This window comes from Electrophorus electricus, unplaced genomic scaffold (genome assembly GCF_041902795.1).
Source record: "Electrophorus electricus isolate QZ-2024a unplaced genomic scaffold, ASM4190279v1 Scaffold160, whole genome shotgun sequence".
NCBI lineage: Eukaryota > Metazoa > Chordata > Actinopteri > Gymnotiformes > Gymnotidae > Electrophorus > Electrophorus electricus.
The window spans coordinates 82501-95814 of NW_027658441.1; positions in this window are offsets into that span (position 1 = coordinate 82501).

A 13314-nucleotide genomic window follows, 5' to 3' on the forward strand; every position below is an offset into this window, starting at 1 on the left:
GGCCCAGAGCTACTTTGCTGGGCATGAATGTGTTTGAACTCTTGGGCCTGGAAGTCTGGTAGTAGTAGTATGATTTAAAGGCACAAAGTGATTGAAGTGTGCCCAGGCCCAGAGCTACTTTGCTGGGCATGACTGTGTTTGACCTCTTGGGCCTGGAAGTCTGGTGGTAGTAGTAGTATGATTTAAAGGCACAAAGTGATTGAAGTGTGCCCAGGCCCAGAGCTACTTTGCTGGGCATGAATGTGTTTGAACTCTTGGGCCTGGAAGTCTGGTAGTAGTAGTATGATTTAAAGGCACAAAGTGATTGAAGTGTGCCCAGGCCCAGAGCTACTTTGCTGGGCATGACTGTGTTTGACCTCTTGGGCCTGGAAGTCTGGTGGTAGTAGTAGTATGATTTAAAGGCACAAAGTGATTGAAGTGTGCCCAGGCCCAGAGCTACTTTGCTGGGCATGAATGTGTTTGAACTCTTGGGCCTGGAAGTCTGGTAGTAGTAGTAGTAGTAGTAGTAGTAGTAGTAGTAGTATGATTTAAAGGTACAAAGTGAATGAAGTGTGCCCAGGCCCAGAGCTACTTTGCTGGGCATGACTGTGTTTGACGTCTTGGGCCTGGAAGTCTGGTAGTAGTAGTATGATTTAAAGGTACAAAGTGAATGAAGTGTGCCCAGGCCCAGAGCTACTTTGCTGGGCATGACTGTGTTTGACCTCTTGGCTCTGGAAGTCTATTTCTAGGCTTATATAAAGGGTCAAACTTCTTGAAGTGTGCCCAGGCCCAGAGCTACTTTGCTGGGCATGACTGTGTTTGACCTCTGGGGCCTGGAAGTCTGGTAGTAGTAGTATGATTTAAAGGCACAAAGTGATTGAAGTGTGCCCAGGCCCAGAGCTACTTTGCTGGGCATGAATGTGTTTGAACTCTTGGGCCTGGAAGTCTGGTAGTAGTAGTATGATTTAAAGGCACAAAGTGAATGAAGTGTGCCCAGGCCCAGAGCTACTTTGCTGGGCATGACTGTGTTTGACCTCTTGGCTCTGGAAGTCTATTTCTAGGCTTATATACAGGGTCAAACATCTTGAAGTGTGCCCAGGCCCAGAGCTACTTTGCTGGGCATGAATGTGTTTGAACTCTTGGGCCTGGAAGTCTGGTAGTAGTAGTATGATTTAAAGGCACAAAGTGATTGAAGTGTGCCCAGGCCCAGAGCTACTTTGCTGGGCATGACTGTGTTTGACCTCTTGGGCCTGGAAGTCTGGTAGTAGTAGTATGATTTAAAGGCACAAAGTGATTGAAGTGTGCCCAGGCCCAGAGCTACTTTGCTGGGCATGAATGTGTTTGACCTCTTGGGCCTGGAAGTCTGGTGGTAGTAGTAGTATGATTTAAAGGCACAAAGTGAATGAAGTGTGCCCAGGCCCAGAGCTACTTTGCTGTGCATGACTGTGTTTGACCTCTTGGCTCTGGAAGTCTATTTCTAGGCTTATATAAAGGGTCAAACTTCTTGAAGTGTGCCCAGGCCCAGAGCTACTTTGCTGGGCATGACTGTGTTTGACCTCTGGGGCCTGGAAGTCTGGTAGTAGTAGTATGATTTAAAGGCACAAAGTGATTGAAGTGTGCCCAGGCCCAGAGCTACTTTGCTGGGCATGAATGTGTTTGAACTCTTGGGCCTGGAAGTCTGGTAGTAGTAGTATGATTTAAAGGCACAAAGTGAATGAAGTGTGCCCAGGCCCAGAGCTACTTTGCTGGGCATGACTGTGTTTGACCTCTTGGCTCTGGAAGTCTATTTCTAGGCTTATATACAGGGTCAAACATCTTGAAGTGTGCCCAGGCCCAGAGCTACTTTGCTGGGCATGAATGTGTTTGAACTCTTGGGCCTGGAAGTCTGGTAGTAGTAGTATGATTTAAAGGCACAAAGTGATTGAAGTGTGCCCAGGCCCAGAGCTACTTTGCTGGGCATGACTGTGTTTGACCTCTTGGCTCTGGAAGTCTATTTCTAGGCTTATATAAAGGGTCAAACATCTTGAAGTGTGCCCAGGCCCAGAGCTACTTTGCTGGGCATGAATGTGTTTGAACTCTTGGGCCTGGAAGTCTGGTAGTAGTAGTATGATTTAAAGGCACAAAGTGATTGAAGTGTGCCCAGGCCCAGAGCTACTTTGCTGGGCATGACTGTGTTTGACCTCTTGGGCCTGGAAGTCTGGTGGTAGTAGTAGTATGATTTAAAGGCACAAAGTGATTGAAGTGTGCCCAGGCCCAGAGCTACTTTGCTGGGCATGAATGTGTTTGAACTCTTGGGCCTGGAAGTCTATTTCTAGGCTTATATAAAGGGTCAAACATCTTGAAGTGTGCCCAGGCCCAGAGCTACTTTGCTGTGCATGACTGTGGTTGACCTCTGGGGCCTGGAAGTCTGGTAGTAGTAGTATGATTTAAAGACACAAAGTGATTGAAGTGTGCCCAGGCCCAGAGCTACTTTGCTGGGCATGAATGTGTTTGAACTCTTGGGCCTGGAAGTCTGGTAGTAGTAGTATGATTTAAAGGTACAAAGTGAATGAAGTGTGCCCAGGCCCAGAGCTACTTTGCTGTGCATGACTGTGTTTGACCTCTTGGCTCTGGAAGTCTATTTCTAGGCTTATATAAAGGGTCAAACTTCTTGAAGTGTGCCCAGGCCCAGAGCTACTTTGCTGGGCATGACTGTGTTTGACCTCTGGGGCCTGGAAGTCTGGTAGTAGTAGTATGATTTAAAGGCACAAAGTGATTGAAGTGTGCCCAGGCCCAGAGCTACTTTGCTGGGTATGATTCTGTGACCTCTTGGGTCTGGAAATGTGGTACTTTGAATGATTAAAAGAGTGAAACGGTCTGAAGTGTGCGCAGGTGTAAAGCAACCTTGCTAGGCATGAAGGTGTGACCTCCAGGGCCTGGAAGTCTGGTGGTAGTAGTAGTATGATTTAAAGGCACAAAGTGATTGAAGTGTGCCCAGGCCCAGAGCTACTTTGCTGGGCATGAATGTGTTTGACCTCTTGGGCCTGGAAGTCTGGTGGTAGTAGTAGTATGATTTAAAGGTACAAAGTGAATGAAGTGTGCCCAGGCCCAGAGCTACTTTGCTGTGCATGACTGTGTTTGAACTCTTGGGCCTGGAAGTCTATTTCTAGGCTTATATAAAGGGTCAAACATCTTGAAGTGTGCCCAGGCCCAGAGCTACTTTGCTGTGCATGACTGTGGTTGACCTCTTGGCCCTGGAAGTCTGGTGGTAGTAGTAGTATGATTTAAAGGCACAAAGTGAATGAAGTGTGCCCAGGCCCAGAGCTACTTTGCTGGGCATGAATGTGTTTGAACTCTTGGGCCTGGAAGTCTGGTAGTAGTAGTATGATTTAAAGGCACAAAGTGATTGAAGTGTGCCCAGGCCCAGAGCTACTTTGCTGGGCATGACTGTGTGACCTCTTGGGCCTGGAAGTCAGGTTGTAGTATTATTAAAAAAAAAAGGGTCAAACTGCATGGTCCGCCCAGGCCCAGAGCTACTTTGCTGGGTATGATTCTGTGACCTCTTGGGTCTGGAAATGTGGTACTTTGAATGATTAAAAGAGTGAAACGGTCTGAAGTGTGCGCAGGTGTAAAGCAACCTTGCTAGGCATGAAGGTGTGACCTCCAGGGCCTGGAAGTCTGGTGGTAGTAGTAGTATGATTTAAAGGCACAAAGTGATTGAAGTGTGCCCAGGCCCAGATCTACTTTGCTGGGCATGACTGTGTTTGACCTCTTGGGCCTGGAAGTCTGGTAGTAGTAGTAGTAGTAGTAGTAGTATGATTTAAAGGTACAAAGTGAATGAAGTGTGCCCAGGCCCAGAGCTACTTTGCTGGGCATGACTGTGTTTGACCTCTTGGGCCTGGAAGTCTATTTCTAGGCTTATATAAAGGGTCAAACTTCTTGAAGTGTGCCCAGGCCCAGAGCTACTTTGCTGTGTATGACTGTGTGACCTCTTGGCCCTGGAATTCTGGTGGTAGTAGTAGTATGATTTAAAGGCACAAAGTGAATGAAGTGTGCCCAGGCCCAGAGCTACTTTGCTGGGCATGACTGTGTGACCTCTTGGGCCTGGAAGTCTGGTTGTAGTATGATTTTAAAGGTACAAAGTGAATGAAGTGTGCCCAGGCCCAGAGCTACTTTGCTGGGCATGACTGTGTTTGACCTCTTGGGCCTGGAAGTCTATTTCTAGGCTTATATAAAGGGTCAAACTTCTTGAAGTGTGCCCAGGCCCAGAGCTACTTTGCTGGGCATGACTGTGTTTGACCTCTTGGGTCTGGAAGTCTGGTGGTAGTAGTAGTAGTATGATTTAAAGGCACAAAGTGATTGAAGTGTGCCCAGGCCCAGAGCTACTTTGCTGGGCATGAATGTGTTTGAACTCTTGGGCCTGGAAGTCTGGTAGTAGTAGTATGATTTAAAGGCACAAAGTGATTGAAGTGTGCCCAGGCCCAGAGCTACTTTGCTGGGCATGACTGTGTTTGACCTCTTGGGCCTGGAAGTCTGGTGGTAGTAGTAGTATGATTTAAAGGCACAAAGTGATTGAAGTGTGCCCAGGCCCAGAGCTACTTTGCTGGGCATGAATGTGTTTGAACTCTTGGGCCTGGAAGTCTGGTAGTAGTAGTATGATTTAAAGGCACAAAGTGATTGAAGTGTGCCCAGGCCCAGAGCTACTTTGCTGGGCATGACTGTGTTTGACCTCTTGGGCCTGGAAGTCTGGTGGTAGTAGTAGTATGATTTAAAGGCACAAAGTGATTGAAGTGTGCCCAGGCCCAGAGCTACTTTGCTGGGCATGAATGTGTTTGAACTCTTGGGCCTGGAAGTCTGGTAGTAGTAGTAGTAGTAGTAGTAGTAGTAGTAGTAGTAGTATGATTTAAAGGTACAAAGTGAATGAAGTGTGCCCAGGCCCAGAGCTACTTTGCTGGGCATGACTGTGTTTGACGTCTTGGGCCTGGAAGTCTGGTAGTAGTAGTATGATTTAAAGGTACAAAGTGAATGAAGTGTGCCCAGGCCCAGAGCTACTTTGCTGGGCATGACTGTGTTTGACCTCTTGGCTCTGGAAGTCTATTTCTAGGCTTATATAAAGGGTCAAACTTCTTGAAGTGTGCCCAGGCCCAGAGCTACTTTGCTGGGCATGACTGTGTTTGACCTCTGGGGCCTGGAAGTCTGGTAGTAGTAGTATGATTTAAAGGCACAAAGTGATTGAAGTGTGCCCAGGCCCAGAGCTACTTTGCTGGGCATGAATGTGTTTGAACTCTTGGGCCTGGAAGTCTGGTAGTAGTAGTATGATTTAAAGGCACAAAGTGAATGAAGTGTGCCCAGGCCCAGAGCTACTTTGCTGGGCATGACTGTGTTTGACCTCTTGGCTCTGGAAGTCTATTTCTAGGCTTATATACAGGGTCAAACATCTTGAAGTGTGCCCAGGCCCAGAGCTACTTTGCTGGGCATGAATGTGTTTGAACTCTTGGGCCTGGAAGTCTGGTAGTAGTAGTATGATTTAAAGGCACAAAGTGATTGAAGTGTGCCCAGGCCCAGAGCTACTTTGCTGGGCATGACTGTGTTTGACCTCTTGGGCCTGGAAGTCTGGTAGTAGTAGTATGATTTAAAGGCACAAAGTGATTGAAGTGTGCCCAGGCCCAGAGCTACTTTGCTGGGCATGAATGTGTTTGACCTCTTGGGCCTGGAAGTCTGGTGGTAGTAGTAGTATGATTTAAAGGCACAAAGTGAATGAAGTGTGCCCAGGCCCAGAGCTACTTTGCTGTGCATGACTGTGTTTGACCTCTTGGCTCTGGAAGTCTATTTCTAGGCTTATATAAAGGGTCAAACTTCTTGAAGTGTGCCCAGGCCCAGAGCTACTTTGCTGGGCATGACTGTGTTTGACCTCTGGGGCCTGGAAGTCTGGTAGTAGTAGTATGATTTAAAGGCACAAAGTGATTGAAGTGTGCCCAGGCCCAGAGCTACTTTGCTGGGCATGAATGTGTTTGAACTCTTGGGCCTGGAAGTCTGGTAGTAGTAGTATGATTTAAAGGCACAAAGTGAATGAAGTGTGCCCAGGCCCAGAGCTACTTTGCTGGGCATGACTGTGTTTTGACCTCTTGGCTCTGGAAGTCTATTTCTAGGCTTATATACAGGGTCAAACATCTTGAAGTGTGCCCAGGCCCAGAGCTACTTTGCTGGGCATGAATGTGTTTGAACTCTTGGGCCTGGAAGTCTGGTAGTAGTAGTATGATTTAAAGGCACAAAGTGATTGAAGTGTGCCCAGGCCCAGAGCTACTTTGCTGGGCATGACTGTGTTTGACCTCTTGGCTCTGGAAGTCTATTTCTAGGCTTATATAAAGGGTCAAACATCTTGAAGTGTGCCCAGGCCCAGAGCTACTTTGCTGGGCATGAATGTGTTTGAACTCTTGGGCCTGGAAGTCTGGTAGTAGTAGTATGATTTAAAGGCACAAAGTGATTGAAGTGTGCCCAGGCCCAGAGCTACTTTGCTGGGCATGACTGTGTTTGACCTCTTGGGCCTGGAAGTCTGGTGGTAGTAGTAGTATGATTTAAAGGCACAAAGTGATTGAAGTGTGCCCAGGCCCAGAGCTACTTTGCTGGGCATGAATGTGTTTGAACTCTTGGGCCTGGAAGTCTATTTCTAGGCTTATATAAAGGGTCAAACATCTTGAAGTGTGCCCAGGCCCAGAGCTACTTTGCTGTGCATGACTGTGGTTGACCTCTGGGGCCTGGAAGTCTGGTAGTAGTAGTATGATTTAAAGACACAAAGTGATTGAAGTGTGCCCAGGCCCAGAGCTACTTTGCTGGGCATGAATGTGTTTGAACTCTTGGGCCTGGAAGTCTGGTAGTAGTAGTATGATTTAAAGGTACAAAGTGAATGAAGTGTGCCCAGGCCCAGAGCTACTTTGCTGTGCATGACTGTGTTTGACCTCTTGGCTCTGGAAGTCTATTTCTAGGCTTATATAAAGGGTCAAACTTCTTGAAGTGTGCCCAGGCCCAGAGCTACTTTGCTGGGCATGACTGTGTTTGACCTCTGGGGCCTGGAAGTCTGGTAGTAGTAGTATGATTTAAAGGCACAAAGTGATTGAAGTGTGCCCAGGCCCAGAGCTACTTTGCTGGGTATGATTCTGTGACCTCTTGGGTCTGGAAATGTGGTACTTTGAATGATTAAAAGAGTGAAACGGTCTGAAGTGTGCGCAGGTGTAAAGCAACCTTGCTAGGCATGAAGGTGTGACCTCCAGGGCCTGGAAGTCTGGTGGTAGTAGTAGTATGATTTAAAGGCACAAAGTGATTGAAGTGTGCCCAGGCCCAGAGCTACTTTGCTGGGCATGAATGTGTTTGACCTCTTGGGCCTGGAAGTCTGGTGGTAGTAGTAGTATGATTTAAAGGTACAAAGTGAATGAAGTGTGCCCAGGCCCAGAGCTACTTTGCTGTGCATGACTGTGTTTGAACTCTTGGGCCTGGAAGTCTATTTCTAGGCTTATATAAAGGGTCAAACATCTTGAAGTGTGCCCAGGCCCAGAGCTACTTTGCTGTGCATGACTGTGGTTGACCTCTTGGCCCTGGAAGTCTGGTGGTAGTAGTAGTATGATTTAAAGGCACAAAGTGAATGAAGTGTGCCCAGGCCCAGAGCTACTTTGCTGGGCATGAATGTGTTTGAACTCTTGGGCCTGGAAGTCTGGTAGTAGTAGTATGATTTAAAGGCACAAAGTGATTGAAGTGTGCCCAGGCCCAGAGCTACTTTGCTGGGCATGACTGTGTGACCTCTTGGGCCTGGAAGTCAGGTTGTAGTATTATTAAAAAAAAAGGGTCAAACTGCATGGTCCGCCCAGGCCCAGAGCTACTTTGCTGGGTATGATTCTGTGACCTCTTGGGTCTGGAAATGTGGTACTTTGAATGATTAAAAGAGTGAAACGGTCTGAAGTGTGCGCAGGTGTAAAGCAACCTTGCTAGGCATGAAGGTGTGACCTCCAGGGCCTGGAAGTCTGGTGGTAGTAGTAGTATGATTTAAAGGCACAAAGTGATTGAAGTGTGCCCAGGCCCAGATCTACTTTGCTGGGCATGACTGTGTTTGACCTCTTGGGCCTGGAAGTCTGGTAGTAGTAGTAGTAGTAGTAGTAGTATGATTTAAAGGTACAAAGTGAATGAAGTGTGCCCAGGCCCAGAGCTACTTTGCTGGGCATGACTGTGTTTGACCTCTTGGGCCTGGAAGTCTATTTCTAGGCTTATATAAAGGGTCAAACTTCTTGAAGTGTGCCCAGGCCCAGAGCTACTTTGCTGTGTATGACTGTGTGACCTCTTGGCCCTGGAATTCTGGTGGTAGTAGTAGTATGATTTAAAGGCACAAAGTGAATGAAGTGTGCCCAGGCCCAGAGCTACTTTGCTGGGCATGACTGTGTTTGACCTCTTGGGCCTGGAAGTCTGGTAGTAGTAGTAGTAGTAGTAGTAGTAGTAGTAGTAGTAGTAGTATGATTTAAAGGTACAAAGTGAATGAAGTGTGCCCAGGCCCAGAGCTACTTTGCTGGGCATGACTGTGTTTGACCTCTTGGGCCTGGAAGTCTATTTCTAGGCTTATATAAAGGGTCAAACTTCTTGAAGTGTGCCCAGGCCCAGAGCTACTTTGCTGGGCATGACTGTGTTTGACCTCTTGGGTCTGGAAGTCTGGTGGTAGTAGTAGTAGTATGATTTAAAGGCACAAAGTGATTGAAGTGTGCCCAGGCCCAGAGCTACTTTGCTGGGCATGAATGTGTTTGAACTCTTGGGCCTGGAAGTCTGGTAGTAGTAGTATGATTTAAAGGCACAAAGTGATTGAAGTGTGCCCAGGCCCAGAGCTACTTTGCTGGGCATGACTGTGTTTGACCTCTTGGGCCTGGAAGTCTGGTGGTAGTAGTAGTATGATTTAAAGGCACAAAGTGATTGAAGTGTGCCCAGGCCCAGAGCTACTTTGCTGGGCATGAATGTGTTTGAACTCTTGGGCCTGGAAGTCTGGTAGTAGTAGTATGATTTAAAGGCACAAAGTGATTGAAGTGTGCCCAGGCCCCAGAGCTACTTTGCTGGGCATGACTGTGTTTGACCTCTTGGGCCTGGAAGTCTGGTGGTAGTAGTAGTATGATTTAAAGGCACAAAGTGATTGAAGTGTGCCCAGGCCCAGAGCTACTTTGCTGGGCATGAATGTGTTTGAACTCTTGGGCCTGGAAGTCTGGTAGTAGTAGTAGTAGTAGTAGTAGTAGTAGTAGTAGTATGATTTAAAGGTACAAAGTGAATGAAGTGTGCCCAGGCCCAGAGCTACTTTGCTGGGCATGACTGTGTTTGACGTCTTGGGCCTGGAAGTCTGGTAGTAGTAGTATGATTTAAAGGTACAAAGTGAATGAAGTGTGCCCAGGCCCAGAGCTACTTTGCTGGGCATGACTGTGTTTGACCTCTTGGCTCTGGAAGTCTATTTCTAGGCTTATATAAAGGGTCAAACTTCTTGAAGTGTGCCCAGGCCCAGAGCTACTTTGCTGGGCATGACTGTGTTTGACCTCTGGGGCCTGGAAGTCTGGTAGTAGTAGTATGATTTAAAGGCACAAAGTGATTGAAGTGTGCCCAGGCCCAGAGCTACTTTGCTGGGCATGAATGTGTTTGAACTCTTGGGCCTGGAAGTCTGGTAGTAGTAGTATGATTTAAAGGCACAAAGTGAATGAAGTGTGCCCAGGCCCAGAGCTACTTTGCTGGGCATGACTGTGTTTGACCTCTTGGCTCTGGAAGTCTATTTCTAGGCTTATATACAGGGTCAAACATCTTGAAGTGTGCCCAGGCCCAGAGCTACTTTGCTGGGCATGAATGTGTTTGAACTCTTGGGCCTGGAAGTCTGGTAGTAGTAGTATGATTTAAAGGCACAAAGTGATTGAAGTGTGCCCAGGCCCAGAGCTACTTTGCTGGGCATGACTGTGTTTGACCTCTTGGGCCTGGAAGTCTGGTAGTAGTAGTATGATTTAAAGGCACAAAGTGATTGAAGTGTGCCCAGGCCCAGAGCTACTTTGCTGGGCATGAATGTGTTTGACCTCTTGGGCCTGGAAGTCTGGTGGTAGTAGTAGTATGATTTAAAGGCACAAAGTGAATGAAGTGTGCCCAGGCCCAGAGCTACTTTGCTGTGCATGACTGTGTTTGACCTCTTGGCTCTGGAAGTCTATTTCTAGGCTTATATAAAGGGTCAAACTTCTTGAAGTGTGCCCAGGCCCAGAGCTACTTTGCTGGGCATGACTGTGTTTGACCTCTGGGGCCTGGAAGTCTGGTAGTAGTAGTATGATTTAAAGGCACAAAGTGATTGAAGTGTGCCCAGGCCCAGAGCTACTTTGCTGGGCATGAATGTGTTTGAACTCTTGGGCCTGGAAGTCTGGTAGTAGTAGTATGATTTAAAGGCACAAAGTGAATGAAGTGTGCCCAGGCCCAGAGCTACTTTGCTGGGCATGACTGTGTTTGACCTCTTGGCTCTGGAAGTCTATTTCTAGGCTTATATACAGGGTCAAACATCTTGAAGTGTGCCCAGGCCCAGAGCTACTTTGCTGGGCATGAATGTGTTTGAACTCTTGGGCCTGGAAGTCTGGTAGTAGTAGTATGATTTAAAGGCACAAAGTGATTGAAGTGTGCCCAGGCCCAGAGCTACTTTGCTGGGCATGACTGTGTTTGACCTCTTGGCTCTGGAAGTCTATTTCTAGGCTTATATAAAGGGTCAAACATCTTGAAGTGTGCCCAGGCCCAGAGCTACTTTGCTGGGCATGAATGTGTTTGAACTCTTGGGCCTGGAAGTCTGGTAGTAGTAGTATGATTTAAAGGCACAAAGTGATTGAAGTGTGCCCAGGCCCAGAGCTACTTTGCTGGGCATGACTGTGTTTGACCTCTTGGGCCTGGAAGTCTGGTGGTAGTAGTAGTATGATTTAAAGGCACAAAGTGATTGAAGTGTGCCCAGGCCCAGAGCTACTTTGCTGGGCATGAATGTGTTTGAACTCTTGGGCCTGGAAGTCTATTTCTAGGCTTATATAAAGGGTCAAACATCTTGAAGTGTGCCCAGGCCCAGAGCTACTTTGCTGTGCATGACTGTGGTTGACCTCTGGGGCCTGGAAGTCTGGTAGTAGTAGTATGATTTAAAGACACAAAGTGATTGAAGTGTGCCCAGGCCCAGAGCTACTTTGCTGGGCATGAATGTGTTTGAACTCTTGGGCCTGGAAGTCTGGTAGTAGTAGTATGATTTAAAGGTACAAAGTGAATGAAGTGTGCCCAGGCCCAGAGCTACTTTGCTGTGCATGACTGTGTTTGACCTCTTGGCTCTGGAAGTCTATTTCTAGGCTTATATAAAGGGTCAAACTTCTTGAAGTGTGCCCAGGCCCAGAGCTACTTTGCTGGGCATGACTGTGTTTGACCTCTGGGGCCTGGAAGTCTGGTAGTAGTAGTATGATTTAAAGGCACAAAGTGATTGAAGTGTGCCCAGGCCCAGAGCTACTTTGCTGGGTATGATTCTGTGACCTCTTGGGTCTGGAAATGTGGTACTTTGAATGATTAAAAGAGTGAAAACGGTCTGAAGTGTGCGCAGGTGTAAAGCAACCTTGCTAGGCATGAAGGTGTGACCTCCAGGGCCTGGAAGTCTGGTGGTAGTAGTAGTATGATTTAAAGGCACAAAGTGATTGAAGTGTGCCCAGGCCCAGAGCTACTTTGCTGGGCATGAATGTGTTTGACCTCTTGGGCCTGGAAGTCTGGTGGTAGTAGTAGTATGATTTAAAGGTACAAAGTGAATGAAGTGTGCCCAGGCCCAGAGCTACTTTGCTGTGCATGACTGTGTTTGAACTCTTGGGCCTGGAAGTCTATTTCTAGGCTTATATAAAGGGTCAAACATCTTGAAGTGTGCCCAGGCCCAGAGCTACTTTGCTGTGCATGACTGTGGTTGACCTCTTGGCCCTGGAAGTCTGGTGGTAGTAGTAGTATGATTTAAAGGCACAAAGTGAATGAAGTGTGCCCAGGCCCAGAGCTACTTTGCTGGGCATGAATGTGTTTGAACTCTTGGGCCTGGAAGTCTGGTAGTAGTAGTATGATTTAAAGGCACAAAGTGATTGAAGTGTGCCCAGGCCCAGAGCTACTTTGCTGGGCATGACTGTGTGACCTCTTGGGCCTGGAAGTCAGGTTGTAGTATTATTAAAAAAAAAAAGGGTCAAACTGCAATGGTCCGCCCAGGCCCAGAGCTACTTTGCTGGGTATGATTCTGTGACCTCTTGGGTCTGGAAATGTGGTACTTTGAATGATTAAAAGAGTGAAACGGTCTGAAGTGTGCGCAGGTGTAAAGCAACCTTGCTAGGCATGAAGGTGTGACCTCCAGGGCCTGGAAGTCTGGTGGTAGTAGTAGTATGATTTAAAGGCACAAAGTGATTGAAGTGTGCCCAGGCCCAGATCTACTTTGCTGGGCATGACTGTGTTTGACCTCTTGGGCCTGGAAGTCTGGTAGTAGTAGTAGTAGTAGTAGTAGTATGATTTAAAGGTACAAAGTGAATGAAGTGTGCCCAGGCCCAGAGCTACTTTGCTGGGCATGACTGTGTTTGACCTCTTGGGCCTGGAAGTCTATTTCTAGGCTTATATAAAGGGTCAAACTTCTTGAAGTGTGCCCAGGCCCAGAGCTACTTTGCTGTGTATGACTGTGTGACCTCTTGGCCCTGGAATTCTGGTGGTAGTAGTAGTATGATTTAAAGGCACAAAGTGAATGAAGTGTGCCCAGGCCCAGAGCTACTTTGCTGGGCATGACTGTGTTTGACCTCTTGGGCCTGGAAGTCTGGTAGTAGTAGTAGTAGTAGTAGTAGTAGTAGTAGTAGTAGTAGTAGTATGATTTAAAGGTACAAAGTGAATGAAGTGTGCCCAGGCCCAGAGCTACTTTGCTGGGCATGACTGTGTTTGACCTCTTGGGCCTGGAAGTCTATTTCTAGGCTTATATAAAGGGTCAAACTTCTTGAAGTGTGCCCAGGCCCAGAGCTACTTTGCTGGGCATGACTGTGTTTGACCTCTTGGGTCTGGAAGTCTGGTGGTAGTAGTAGTAGTATGATTTAAAGGCACAAAGTGATTGAAGTGTGCCCAGGCCCAGAGCTACTTTGCTGGGCATGAATGTGTTTGAACTCTTGGGCCTGGAAGTCTGGTAGTAGTAGTATGATTTAAAGGCACAAAGTGATTGAAGTGTGCCCAGGCCCAGAGCTACTTTGCTGGGCATGACTGTGTTTGACCTCTTGGGCCTGGAAGTCTGGTGGTAGTAGTAGTATGATTTAAAGGCACAAAGTGATTGAAGTGTGCCCAGGCCCAGAGCTACTTTGCTGGGCA